Genomic DNA, 12,116 nt, shown 5'->3' with positions numbered 1-12,116 from the left:
GACAGTTTCCTCTCGGCCCATTGCCGGGCGAGAGTGACCACCCTAATCGTTATCTCGTTCCAGTTCTTCTCCATTTGGAGGTCCGGACCGAACCAGACCCCGAGCAACTCGACCGGACCGTCGGTCCAGCGTCCCACAACGGAGGCGCTGGTGGACGGCATGGGCTTGCTTCTCCAGGTGCCTAGTCGCAAGCCCACTGACTTTTCCCGGTTGATTTTTGCTCCTGTCACCGCTTCGTAGTTTTTCAGTGTCTCGCCGACCTGCTCGATGTGCTCGTGGCTAGACACTATGACGGTGACGTCGTCCGCGTATGCAGACACGCTCGTCCCGCATCTCAGTTCTCGCGGGATGCCCCTCAGAGTTGCCAGCTTCCGCAATAGTGGCCCGAGAGATAGATAGGTAGATAGGTAGGTAGGTAGGTAGGTAGGTAGGTAGGTAGGTAGGTAGATAGATAGATAGATAGATAGAAACATTTCTCTATTGCCCACAAGAGGCTAAACATAGAGGGGACAAACAAGAACAGACAAAGGGATTAAGTCGATTACATCGACCCCCAGTGCGAAACTGGTACTTTATTTAATCGACCCCGAAAGGATGAAAGGCAAAGTTGACCTCGGCGGAATTTGAACTCAGAACGTAACGGCAGACGAAATACCGCTAAACAGTTCGCCCGGCGCGCTAACGTGTCTGCCAGCTCGCCGCCTCTGTCTGCCAGCTCGTCTTGACTTTAAAACCACATTAAATATATATATATATATATATATATATTATATATATATATATATATATATATATAATATATATATATATATATATATATATATATACATATATATATATATATATACATATATATATATACACATCAATACACCTACACCTAGATAGATAGATAGATAGATAGATAGATAGATAGATAGATAGATAGATAGATAGACAGACAGACAAACATGCACACACACACGCATATATTCACACACATGCACAGATACACACATACACATATAATCATACAATCATATAACCATGTGTGTGTGTATTTAATTTGTTAAGCATTACATATATATAATGTACAAATCATTTATTAACCATCATGCGCGTGTGCGTGTGCTGGTCTTCGAAATACTACGAGAGTCAGACGAATGTGTCCATCTGTTGTCACAGCGACAGTGTGCCAGAAAGTCATTCATTACACAGTCACCTGAATGTCATTCATGCTTTGCATCACACACACACACACACACACACACACACACCACACACACACACACACACAACGCGCACGCACGCACACGCACGCAAACGCGCATATATATATATATATATATATATATATTATATATAATATATATATAATAACAAATTAATAAATAACACATACATATAGAACATACATATATGTACGTACCTACATCTATGTATATATACATGCATATATGGGTACAGGACGGACACCAAAAAAAACGTCGAACACAATGAGAAACGAAAGCATAAACACAAAACCAAAGAACTGGACATATTTCTTAAACAACGAAAAAATAGAGTACAGGACATACAACACAAGGAAATATATATGTATATATATACTTATGTAAACATATTCGAGTATAGCTGGTATAGTGTATTGATGTGTATATATATATATATATATATATATATATATATAATATATTATATATATATATATATATATATATATATAATATATATATATACATATTATATATATGGATGAAGTATTATGTATGTATGTATGTATGTATGTAATGTCTGTATGTATGTATGTATGGTATGTATGTATTTATGTATGTATGTATAATATGTAACAGGTTGTACTGGGTTACATGTTACCAGTAGCTCCAAGCGGAGACCTGACATGGTCGGGTCGTTGGCGACTAAACTGGCAACCCCACCAAGATTTCCTGGTGAGGAGGGTGATTTGGACACCCAGCAGGACTAAAAACAAAACCTGTCAAAGGGCAGAGGAACTCTCTCATGAGTCAATGGCCATCCAAAATCCGGAGTGGAGCCCCTAAGGCGGTTGGATTGCGCCATGCGTGCCACCTTCCGGCAGCTCCTGCATCTTGGTCTACCCCCAGTCGTCTTGACTTTGTCTTGCCACTGGATCCGGCGCACCAGGACGAGAGAGTGAGGCTGATCCTGCGCAAGTCACCCTCACTATAATCCAAGTCACGCGCATGTCACGACATCATGACGCCATGACACCATCCCAAAGTCCTGTGGCGATGGGGAAACGGCGAAGTAGCAGGTGAGGATACACTGGGAGCTGCAGTCGTGAACCCACACACAGGCGGCTCAGGACATGTGGTCGCCCCTCACTGAACTGAGGCAGCAGTGGAGTCCGGCAGCCTCCTGAGTGACCGAGCAGCCCTCTTCAGGATCGCTCTGCTCGCCTCCCCAGCATGAGGACGGGGCTAGAAAAGGTTGCCCTAAACATAGCCTGCCTCACCTCACCCTGGTCAGCAAACCGCGGCTGGCGGGGATCCTTTCCAAGCGGTCGAAACAAAGAAAGAAGAAAACAAAAAGGTGCTCACTTTCGCAACTTGGAACGTGAGAACTCTGCTTGACAACACCAAAGCGGACAGACCAGAGAGACGAACTGCCCTGGTGGCCAGAGAACTGAGCCGATACAGTGTCGATATTGCAGCACTGAGCGAGACCCGCCTTGCGGACAAAGGCCAGCTGACAGAGACAGGCGGCGGCTACACTTTCTTTTGGAGTGGTCGCAGCAGCGAAGAGCGTCGTGAGGCTGGTGTTGTTTTGCCATTAAGTCAGTACACGTGCGGAAACTGGAAAGCCCCCCCGAGGGTATCAACGATCGGCTGATGAAGATGCAGCTCCCACTTGGAAACAAGACACTAGTGCGACCATCATCAGTGCTTACGCCCCCACCATGACCAACCCTGAAGAAGTTAAGGACAGGTTCTATGAGGAACTCGACTCTCTCATCACGTCAGCTCCAGCCTGGGAAGCTCATCCTCCTTGGGGATTTTAACGCCCGTGTCGGGACTGACCACCAAGCCTGGCATCGCGTACTGGGAAAGCAAGGAATCGGAAAGTGCAACAGCACGGACAACTCCTCCTGCGTGCGTGTGCCTCTCATGATCTTACCATCGCCAACACCTTGTTCCGTCTGCCAACACGCAACAAGACATCATGGATGCATCCACGCTCCAAACACTGGCATCTGATAGATTACGTCATCGTCAGGGCGAAAGACAGGCGGGACGTGAGACTGGTCAAAGCCATGTGCGGAGCTGACTGCTGGACGGACCATCGCCTCATCATCTCCAGGATGGATTTCTACATCCGACCTAAGAGAAGACCACAGGGTCAGAAAGTGACGAGGAAGCTTAACATCACGAAATTAGGGAACCAGCTGACTGCACAAGATCTCCAGTCACGTATGGACAGTAAGCTGTTGGACATTCGGAGTGACCAGTCCAGCATCGATGAGCAGTGGGAATCATTCAGGGACACGGTTCATTCCATCGCCCTTGAAACTCTGGGCCAAATTACGAGGAACCACCAGGACTGGTTCGACGAAAACGACCAGGAAATCCAAAAGCTCCTGGAAGAGAAACGCCGTCTGCTGCGGGCTCACACAAAATGACACCACCTGCACGGCAAAGAAGGCCGCTTTCAACAACATTCGCAGCACAGTCCAGGCTAAACTCCGCCTCATGCAAGATGCATGGTTAAGCGCCAAGGCGGATGAGATTCAGGGATACGCAGACAAACACGACACCAAGAAATTCTACGAGGCGCTGAAAGCTGTCTATGGACCGCAGTTCTCCTTTGGATCAACGCCCCTGCTCAGCTCAGATGGAACCTCACTCCTGACTAACAAGAGGCTGATCCTGGAGAGATGGGCGGAGCACTTCAACATCGTGCTCAACCGACCAGCCCAGATCAACGAGGAAGCCATCGCACGACTCCCCCAGGTGCCGACAAACCACGAGTTGGCTGTTCCCCCTGCAGTCGGGGAAGTGAGCAGAGCCATCAAAAAAATGTCCACCGGCAAAGCTCCAGGCTCTGACGCCATCCCTGCAGAGGTGTTCAAGTCGGGAGGCCCCACCATGATCAGTCAGCTCACCAACCTGTTCCAGTCGATGTGGGACAGGGAACAACTCCCTCAAGATTCCGGGATGCAACAATCGTCCACATTTATAAGCGGAAAGGAGATCGGCAGTCCTGCGACAACCACCGAGGTATTTCCCTCTTGTCCATAGCAGGCAAGATCCTGGCCCGGGTCCTGCTTGACCGCCTTCTGGAACACTTGGAGCAAGGCCTTCTCCCTGAGAGCCAGTGTGGCTTCCGTGCGGGTCGAGGGACCACTGACATGATATTCGCCGCCCGCCAGCTCCAGGAGAAATGCATGGAGCAGCACCTTGACCTCTGCATGACCTTTGTTGACCTCACCAAGGCCTTTGATACAGTCAGTCGGGAGGGACTATGGAAGGTCATGGGAAAATTTGGTTGCCCCAGCAAATTTATTGCAATTGTCCGCCAGTTCCACGACGGAATGACAGCCAGAATCCTTGAGGACGGCGACTCATCTGAAGCCTTCCAGGTGACCAACGGAGTCAGGCAGGGCTGTGTCCTGGCCCCAACACTGTTCAGCATCATGTTCTCGGCAATGATGTCCGACGCCTTTAGGGACTGCAAGTCCGGTATCAACATCAAGTACAGGACAGACGGGAAACTTTTCAACTCCAGGAGATTGCAGGCTGTCACAAAGGTGAGGGAGACAGTCGTCAGAGACTTTCTCTTTGCTGACGACTGCGCCCTTAATGCAATCGATGAGCAGGAGATGCAGCTCGAGATGGACAGGTTCTCATCAGCCTGTGACAACTTCGGTCTCACCATCAGTGCAAGAAAACCGAAGTGATGTTTCAGCCAGCCCCCGGCAAACAATACCATGAGCCTCAGATAAGGGTGAACGGACGGATCTTACGAGTGGTGGAAAACTTCACCTACCTGGGCAGCACTCTCTCCTGCAATGCCAACATAGATGCTGAAACCATCAACAGAATCTCCAAGGCAAGCAGCGCATTTGGGAGACTGCGAAAGAAAGTCTGGGAGCGGAGAGGAATCAGCCTCAACACCAAGCTGAAAGTCTACCGGGCAGTCGTGCTTACCACTCTACTATACGGCTGCGAGACGTGGACTGCTTACCGAAGGCACGAGCGCCAGATAAACCACTTCCATCTCAGGTGTCTTCGGAATCTCCTTCACATCCGCTGGCAGGACAAAGTCCCAGACACGGAAGTTCTGAAGCAGGCAGATCTCCCTAGCACCATCACAATCATGCGCAAGGCCCAGCTGAGATGGGCGGGCCACGTCTCCCGCATGTCCGACACTCGCATCCCAAAACAGCTCTTCTACGGTGAACTCGGCCAGGGCAGGCGCAAAGTCGGAGGGCAGAAAAAGCGCTACAAGGATAGTCTCAAGGTCTCTCTCAAAGACTCTCCATCGGAACAGAGACCTGGGAGACACTTGCTGCCAACCGCTCATCCTGGCGCAGCGCAATCACCGTGGGAGCAGGGACAGCCGAGGAGGGACGGATTCGGTCAGCGGAGCAGAAACGTCAGATGCGTAAAGTCAGAGCCGCCTGCACCAGTAGCACTGCCCCTACCCACTTCTGCCCCACCTGTGGGAGGGGCTTCCTTGCCCGGATTGGCCTCACCAGCCACCTCCGGTCTCATGGCGGCAGTTCCATCAGTTGATGTCAGTTGGTCATCTTCGAACCGAAGGACGAACATTATATATATGTAGATATATATAATGCATGCGTTTGTATATGTATATACAAATGTATATATGAATATACATAGATGTTTAAGTGTGTGTGTGCATATACATACATATGCATGTGTTTGTTCTGTGCGTAGGATATATATATATATGTGTGTGTGTGTGTGTGTGTGTGTGTGTGTGTGTGTGTGTGTGTGTGTGTGTGTGTGTGTGTGTGTGTGTATGTATATATAAGAAGGATAAGGGAGATTTTAGAAGGAACAAATCCAGGTAATCAATAGAAATTCACAACATAATTTTAAATACACAACCAAATGAATATACATATAAATTTATAAATCATTGAACAAAATAAACAATGATTTATAAACAATAAATTTATAGGTATATTTATTTGGTTGCGTGTTTAAAATTATGCTGTGAATTTCTATTGATTGTCTGGATTTGTTCCTTCTAAAATTCCCCTTATCCTTCGATTTAACTCACAATGAACACTTCTTAATACAGTCCATATATTGTGAAGAATACTTAAAAACATACTTTATAAGAAAATTTAACTTTAATAATATATATATTATATATATATATATATATATATATAATAACACACACACACATACTAATATATACATATATATACACTAATACATCTGTTGTCTACACCACCTGTCTTCGTCTTTTCTTTTTGTGAATTCTCTCCATATATATATATATATATATATATATATATATATCGAACCGATATGTGAACTTAATATACATTGTCTTAAAGATGTATGTATTGTTTAGGTATGTGTGCATGTGTTAGCAGTTTATTACATGTGTATATATACTGCAGGTATTATTAGTGTGTGTGAGAGAGAGAGAGCGGGGAGAGAATGGAGTGAGAGACAATCAGTCAGACAGAGATAGTGAATGAGATTCTTAGGAGGATTGATGAGTGGATAGATAAACGTAATGAAGGAAATATAGTCATCTGTTTATAAGCGTGATAGGCAGAGGCCTATGATGCAACACTGGCGGTTTTTTGAGTGAGAATCATTGTATTTGTTGAGTGAAAGAGTGAAGTAGGTTTAGTAATAGAGAAAGCAGAGAAACAGAGGATTAGAGAGCTTTAGTAGGAACGGAGAGAGAGAGAAAGACAGACAGACAGACTGACGGGTAGGCAGGTGGACAGGTAGACAAATAGATAGACAAACAAATAAACAGAAAGATAGAATTGACAGTAGTATAAATGAGAAACATTCAGATAGAAAGACATAAACAGAAATCAGTTCTGGAGATAAACAGAAAATCAGATGACAGACGATAGTTAGTAGGTGTAGAGAAAAAGAGGAAATAAGAAATACTAAGTAGAAATGAAGAAAGAGAGAAAGAAGAGGAAATTTGAGAGAAGGAAAGAAAGAAAGAAAGAAGAAGAAGAAGAAGAAGAAGAAGAAGAAGAAGAAGAAGAAGAAGAAGAAGAAGAAGAAGAAGAACAACAACAACAACAACAACAACAACAACAACAACAACAAAGTATTCAAAAGAAAAATGAAAGAGAAGAATGTAAATAATAGAGAGAAAATTGGAAGATCTCGATATAATTTGGGGGTTGATATGCTCACTGATTGTGTGTGTGAGAAATAAGAGACAGAGATAGCTTGAGAGAAAGAGAGGTCAAAGTAAAAGTGATAAGGTATGTATTGGAAATGGAAAGCAAGTAATTTTGTTTGTATGGGTTCGTATTTATTCGACAACATTTGTAGTGTCTTCTAGTCATTGACAGAGGATTTGTAGGGTCACGCAAATATTGAAAACGGATTTGTTTTGTCACCTAAACATTGACAGGGGACTTGTAGAGTCCCAAACATTGACTGAGAATATGAAACCTTTGTAGAGTCACTGGAACATAGACAAACAATTTGTAAAGGATTTGATCCAAATATTGACAGAGAATGGTAGAGACACAAGCAGAAGATTTGTATAGTCACATAGGTAGAGGATTTGAAGTGTGATGCATTTTTAGAAGGTGGATGTGCGGTACTCCTACAGGAAACGGTCTACAAACCTCAGAATTGTAGAACTAAGATATGAGTAAAATGATAAAAGTAAAAAGCAGAGCAAGCAAATGGAAATAACGTTTTCACGGAATGCTCTTGTATTTCTATTGTACATAAGTTGATACAATTTTACTTAGATTGAAAACCTGCTGAAATAGGAAATAACAAAACTGCGATCCATTCGTGAGAATCAACATATTGTTTATTGACAGTCAGAACTTTACTTGAAACCCAAAGTTCGTGGCACATCAATTCTAGGTTCTTTTTTCCTTTCGTTTGTTCAACTACGTCATTATCTTCGCCATTTTGCATTCTCCTACAATTACATTTGCACCGTCCAGCAAATCTCCCTGCACATATCCTACCAGTCAATCATATAGAAGATTTTCTTCTTAAAAAGCTGTTGCGTTCATGAGTATTTCAATTGCAAAAAGAGAACACCATTTCTAAAATTTCGCGTAATTTGTTGTTCGCATAATAGGAGACTGCAATTTCATTTTGGAGAGAAAATTTGTAGAAATTGTCCTGTGTGGGGGATACACCTCTTAGTTACATCCTTCTTGGTGCCCAGAACTTCGTTTCTCATACCAGATTCTAAATTTCTATTGAATGCAATTATTGATGTTTCACTACCTGCATTATGAGACTGGTGAAGGACCGTGAGCGTGTACTAATATTCCAGATACTAGACACCCACACTTGGTCTGCGACGAGCTATGAAATGGTGTTCCTGACAAACGGAGACCATGACAACCGCCCTGGAATCTCTGTAGATGGTGCAATCTCTGCCCTTACCTCTGTATCATCAACCACAGTATACCGATCACTCCACGTGATGGTATTGGCAACAAGTGGGATGACTTTTAGACCAACAGAACACTTCCATTCCACAAGAAGTAAAAGAGTGATGTATGGAAACCAAACCATAGTATATTTCGAAGGTGATGTACGAGTTCATAATTGGTGCCCAACCTTTCAGAGCTTCTTCTCAACATATTTCTGTGTGATTGTTTACCCAGTTTTAACCTCATTTCTATTCATCTCAAGGTCTAGACCCAGCCAAGGTCCAAACACCTTAACCGGATTGTCGATACAGTGACAGGCATTATCCTTGTGAATTTACCTCTCTAAGTGGCGAGTTGCAAATTCACCAACTTATCTCGCTTAATGAGTGCTCCAATTACCATCTTGATTTCCTTCAGTATGATGCCAACCATCTCGATTTCTGAGATGCCCCACATTAAGATGGTGACGTCATCGTACCCCGACACGGTTCTTGTGTTTGAGCGGAATGTCTCTCAATGCGTCTGACATCTGTGACAGAGGATCAAAGCCAAAGACCATAGGAGTAGCAAGAGGGAATACTTTTGACCGTGCAAGGATGTTCAAAATGGCCATTTATTCTGACCATCTACGAGATGCTGCTGTTGACAGAGTCAGTCTGGCCCCTGAAAACAGGACCGAAAGTATTCCCTCTTGTTACTCCTATAGATATCGTTGATCTTGTTTAAAGATTTAGATTAATCAAACTTGATGTATCTTATGAGATGTTGTTCTCGGATATATTTGTACAGGTCTGTACGGCACAGACAGCACTACCGAGGACAAGCGCCAACTTCTTTATTGCTATTTTGATCAAAGTATTTAATCATTCATTTATCAAAGAAGTTATTGATGATATCTTCCTTGTTTGTGTCCTTCCTCGCCATAGCACTCCCGGCTCCAACAATTTGTTGCCAGTTGGGATAGACGTTTGACACGACCGTATCAAACATGTCCGGAATGTACAGTAAAGCTCAACAGGTTGAACATCCGAACTCGGTAATTTTCCCTTCGCAAAGCCTCTTAGTTAACACCTTCGTATCTCTGCTGCTTAATGGCTTTTCGCAACAATCCACGTCTTCTGATGAGAAATACTGTAGGATATTAATGTAGATGTAAAAGTCCGCCGTTTCCAATCCACCACTTCCTCTAAATATTTAATTGAAATAATTATTTTAAGGAAATTGTTCTGCCTCAGCCGTTTTCGTAGCTTTATGTTGCGTCTTTTTTTTATTTTAATCTTTGCTTTTGTGTTTTCTCGATAGTTTGTAGATTTTCATCTGCAGCTATCATTTATTTCTCATCGCACGACTATGATGGTTGCCACTGTCAGAGGGCGACTTGTTTGCTAATCTATTTCTAATATTAAGGCATAACAGGGATCGTCCTGCCTTCCTCACAGTTCTGGTTGATGCTGCTTTGGAAACTGAGGTTTGTTGTATTTTTATGCTGGTGATCTTTCTTATTTTTGTCTCTATCTATCTTCTCTTTCTGTTTGTCTGACTTTATCTCTCTCCTTTTATTTGCTTAGTCTCTCTAGCTTATGTCAGAGCCCTCAACACTGAGGTGATTCTTACAAGTATAGCAATTAAGCTTTTTACCCTTGTACCATCAGTCTTATGCCGTTTGTCTCGGTGCCTTCCACTTGGTACAGTTCCGGTATGGTCTTGTGACCTTCGGGGATCATTTGGACTTGCAAATGCATTTTAACATCCTCTGACCATATATTGCCTTTCGTTGGCCTCGCTGAAACCACTCGACCATACTGCGATACAAAAGTGACTACTAACTACAGATCTACATCGTTTGCGATGTCTCCATTTGTTATTCTTGCATTTCTTTGGTCCATGTACAGGAACACAAATGTATAGTCGGAGATATGTCTGTCAATTTCAACTTATGTTTTGGTTGGGCTTCCAGTTTTATGAGTGCAGTTAACAGTGCCGTAATATTTTCCCTTTTCCCTCGCGAGTGTTTCTTCCGAGTTGTACTAAAACACTTGTACTTTCTGCCATGAGGGTTTATTTTGCCCTTTTCCGTACTTTCGGAAGCACATTTATTTTATTTTTTCTTTGTTCTCTCCTGTATTAGTTCATGTGATAAAGAGACGTTATTAGATCTTACAAAATAGTCCCAAGTACAATTTTATCGATGAGGAGACGGTGAATAGTCCAAATATTCTGTTCAATTCCTGTTGTGGAAAGATGCACTAAGACACAACTACTGTATCAACCAATTATAGTGTAGGACTCCGTGCAAGAGTCGCCGCTGCTGTTATTACTATGGCTATTTTTGAAACTGCTTGAGTGTTAGAAATATTTTTGCTCATAATCTTATTTCTCTATTGCCCACAAGGGGCTAAATATTGAGGGGACAAACAAGGACAGACAAAGGGATTAAGTCGATTACATCAACCCCAGTGTGTAGCTGGTACCTAATTTATCGACCCCGAAAGGATGAAAGGCAAAATCGACCTCGGCTCATAATCTATTAATTGTTCACTAAACTGTTCGTTTTCTCTTTTTTGTTCATTCAGTTGTATTTTGGTGTTGTTTTGTTATTTCTTTTTTCGTTTAAGTTGTGTAGTATGTTCGGTAGCCAATAGGATGTGAATATGAAATGTGAGAAATTAAATAAATTTTGTTTTTCTTTCTCCACCGAACTGACCAAGACTGTATATTTACCTTGTAGTTTGTTATTCTTGTTGCCATCAAATTTGTTTTCTTTTTGTGGAAATATCATTTTTTTTTTCATTTTCTGTCACTTACCAACTATTGTAGTTATATTTGTGGTTTTACCAATAGATACTAAATGTAAGATTGGAAGCGAAATATGATGTTTCCAGGTTTATATCAGAACATAGTTTTAGGATTCCTGCAGATTTTACTTTTCTATTTATAAGTTGGCCACCCTGCATCCTGAATCAGTATTATTCACCTCAAGAATTTGTAAGCAGCAAACTTAAGAATTGTTAATGACGAATGAAAGAATTGTTAGCGGCAAACTGATAGGTCGTGTTTTCAATTTTATATTTTTATCAATCATTCAATTTATTTTCTTGCTTCCCACTACATTATAATGAGCAAAGAAAAATCAAAGTTGTGCCAGCAAAAATTCCAAAAGGAATGGCTTAAGATGCCAGCGTTTACTAGTGACCAATCTAAAGCACATTGCAGATATTGTAGATGTAATATGTTGGCAAAATATTCTCTTTTAGTAAGCCGCTGTGAAGCAAAGAAACAAAGCATCAACTCCACATCAAATGATTCTGCTTACCAAAAATGATAAGACATCTATGCTTGAAGCAAATTTAGCAATGTTTATTTGTTGCCATTCATCATTTAATAGCTGTGATCACTTAATAGAGTTATGTAAGAATTATATGTCTGATAGTGGTATTATATCAAAAGTGAAGTTGCATCGTACAAAATGTGCAAATATTGTGAGAAATGTTCCAGCTCCATATTTTGATGG

The 12,116-nt window shown here is 42.4% G+C and overlaps 1 long non-coding RNA gene across 1 annotated transcript in view; it reads right to left on the bottom strand.

Moving 5' to 3' along the window:
• The window catches only part of LOC118766911, an 86,192-nt gene that overhangs the window by 38,688 nt on the left and 35,388 nt on the right, over positions 1 to 12,116 (bottom strand). The window lies entirely within an intron of this gene.

The sequence above is a fragment of the Octopus sinensis genome, linkage group LG18 (assembly GCF_006345805.1).
Source record: "Octopus sinensis linkage group LG18, ASM634580v1, whole genome shotgun sequence".
NCBI lineage: Eukaryota > Metazoa > Mollusca > Cephalopoda > Octopoda > Octopodidae > Octopus > Octopus sinensis.
The sequence above is the reverse complement of the archived record's forward strand: the minus strand, read 5'-3'. Positions and strand labels throughout refer to the sequence as shown.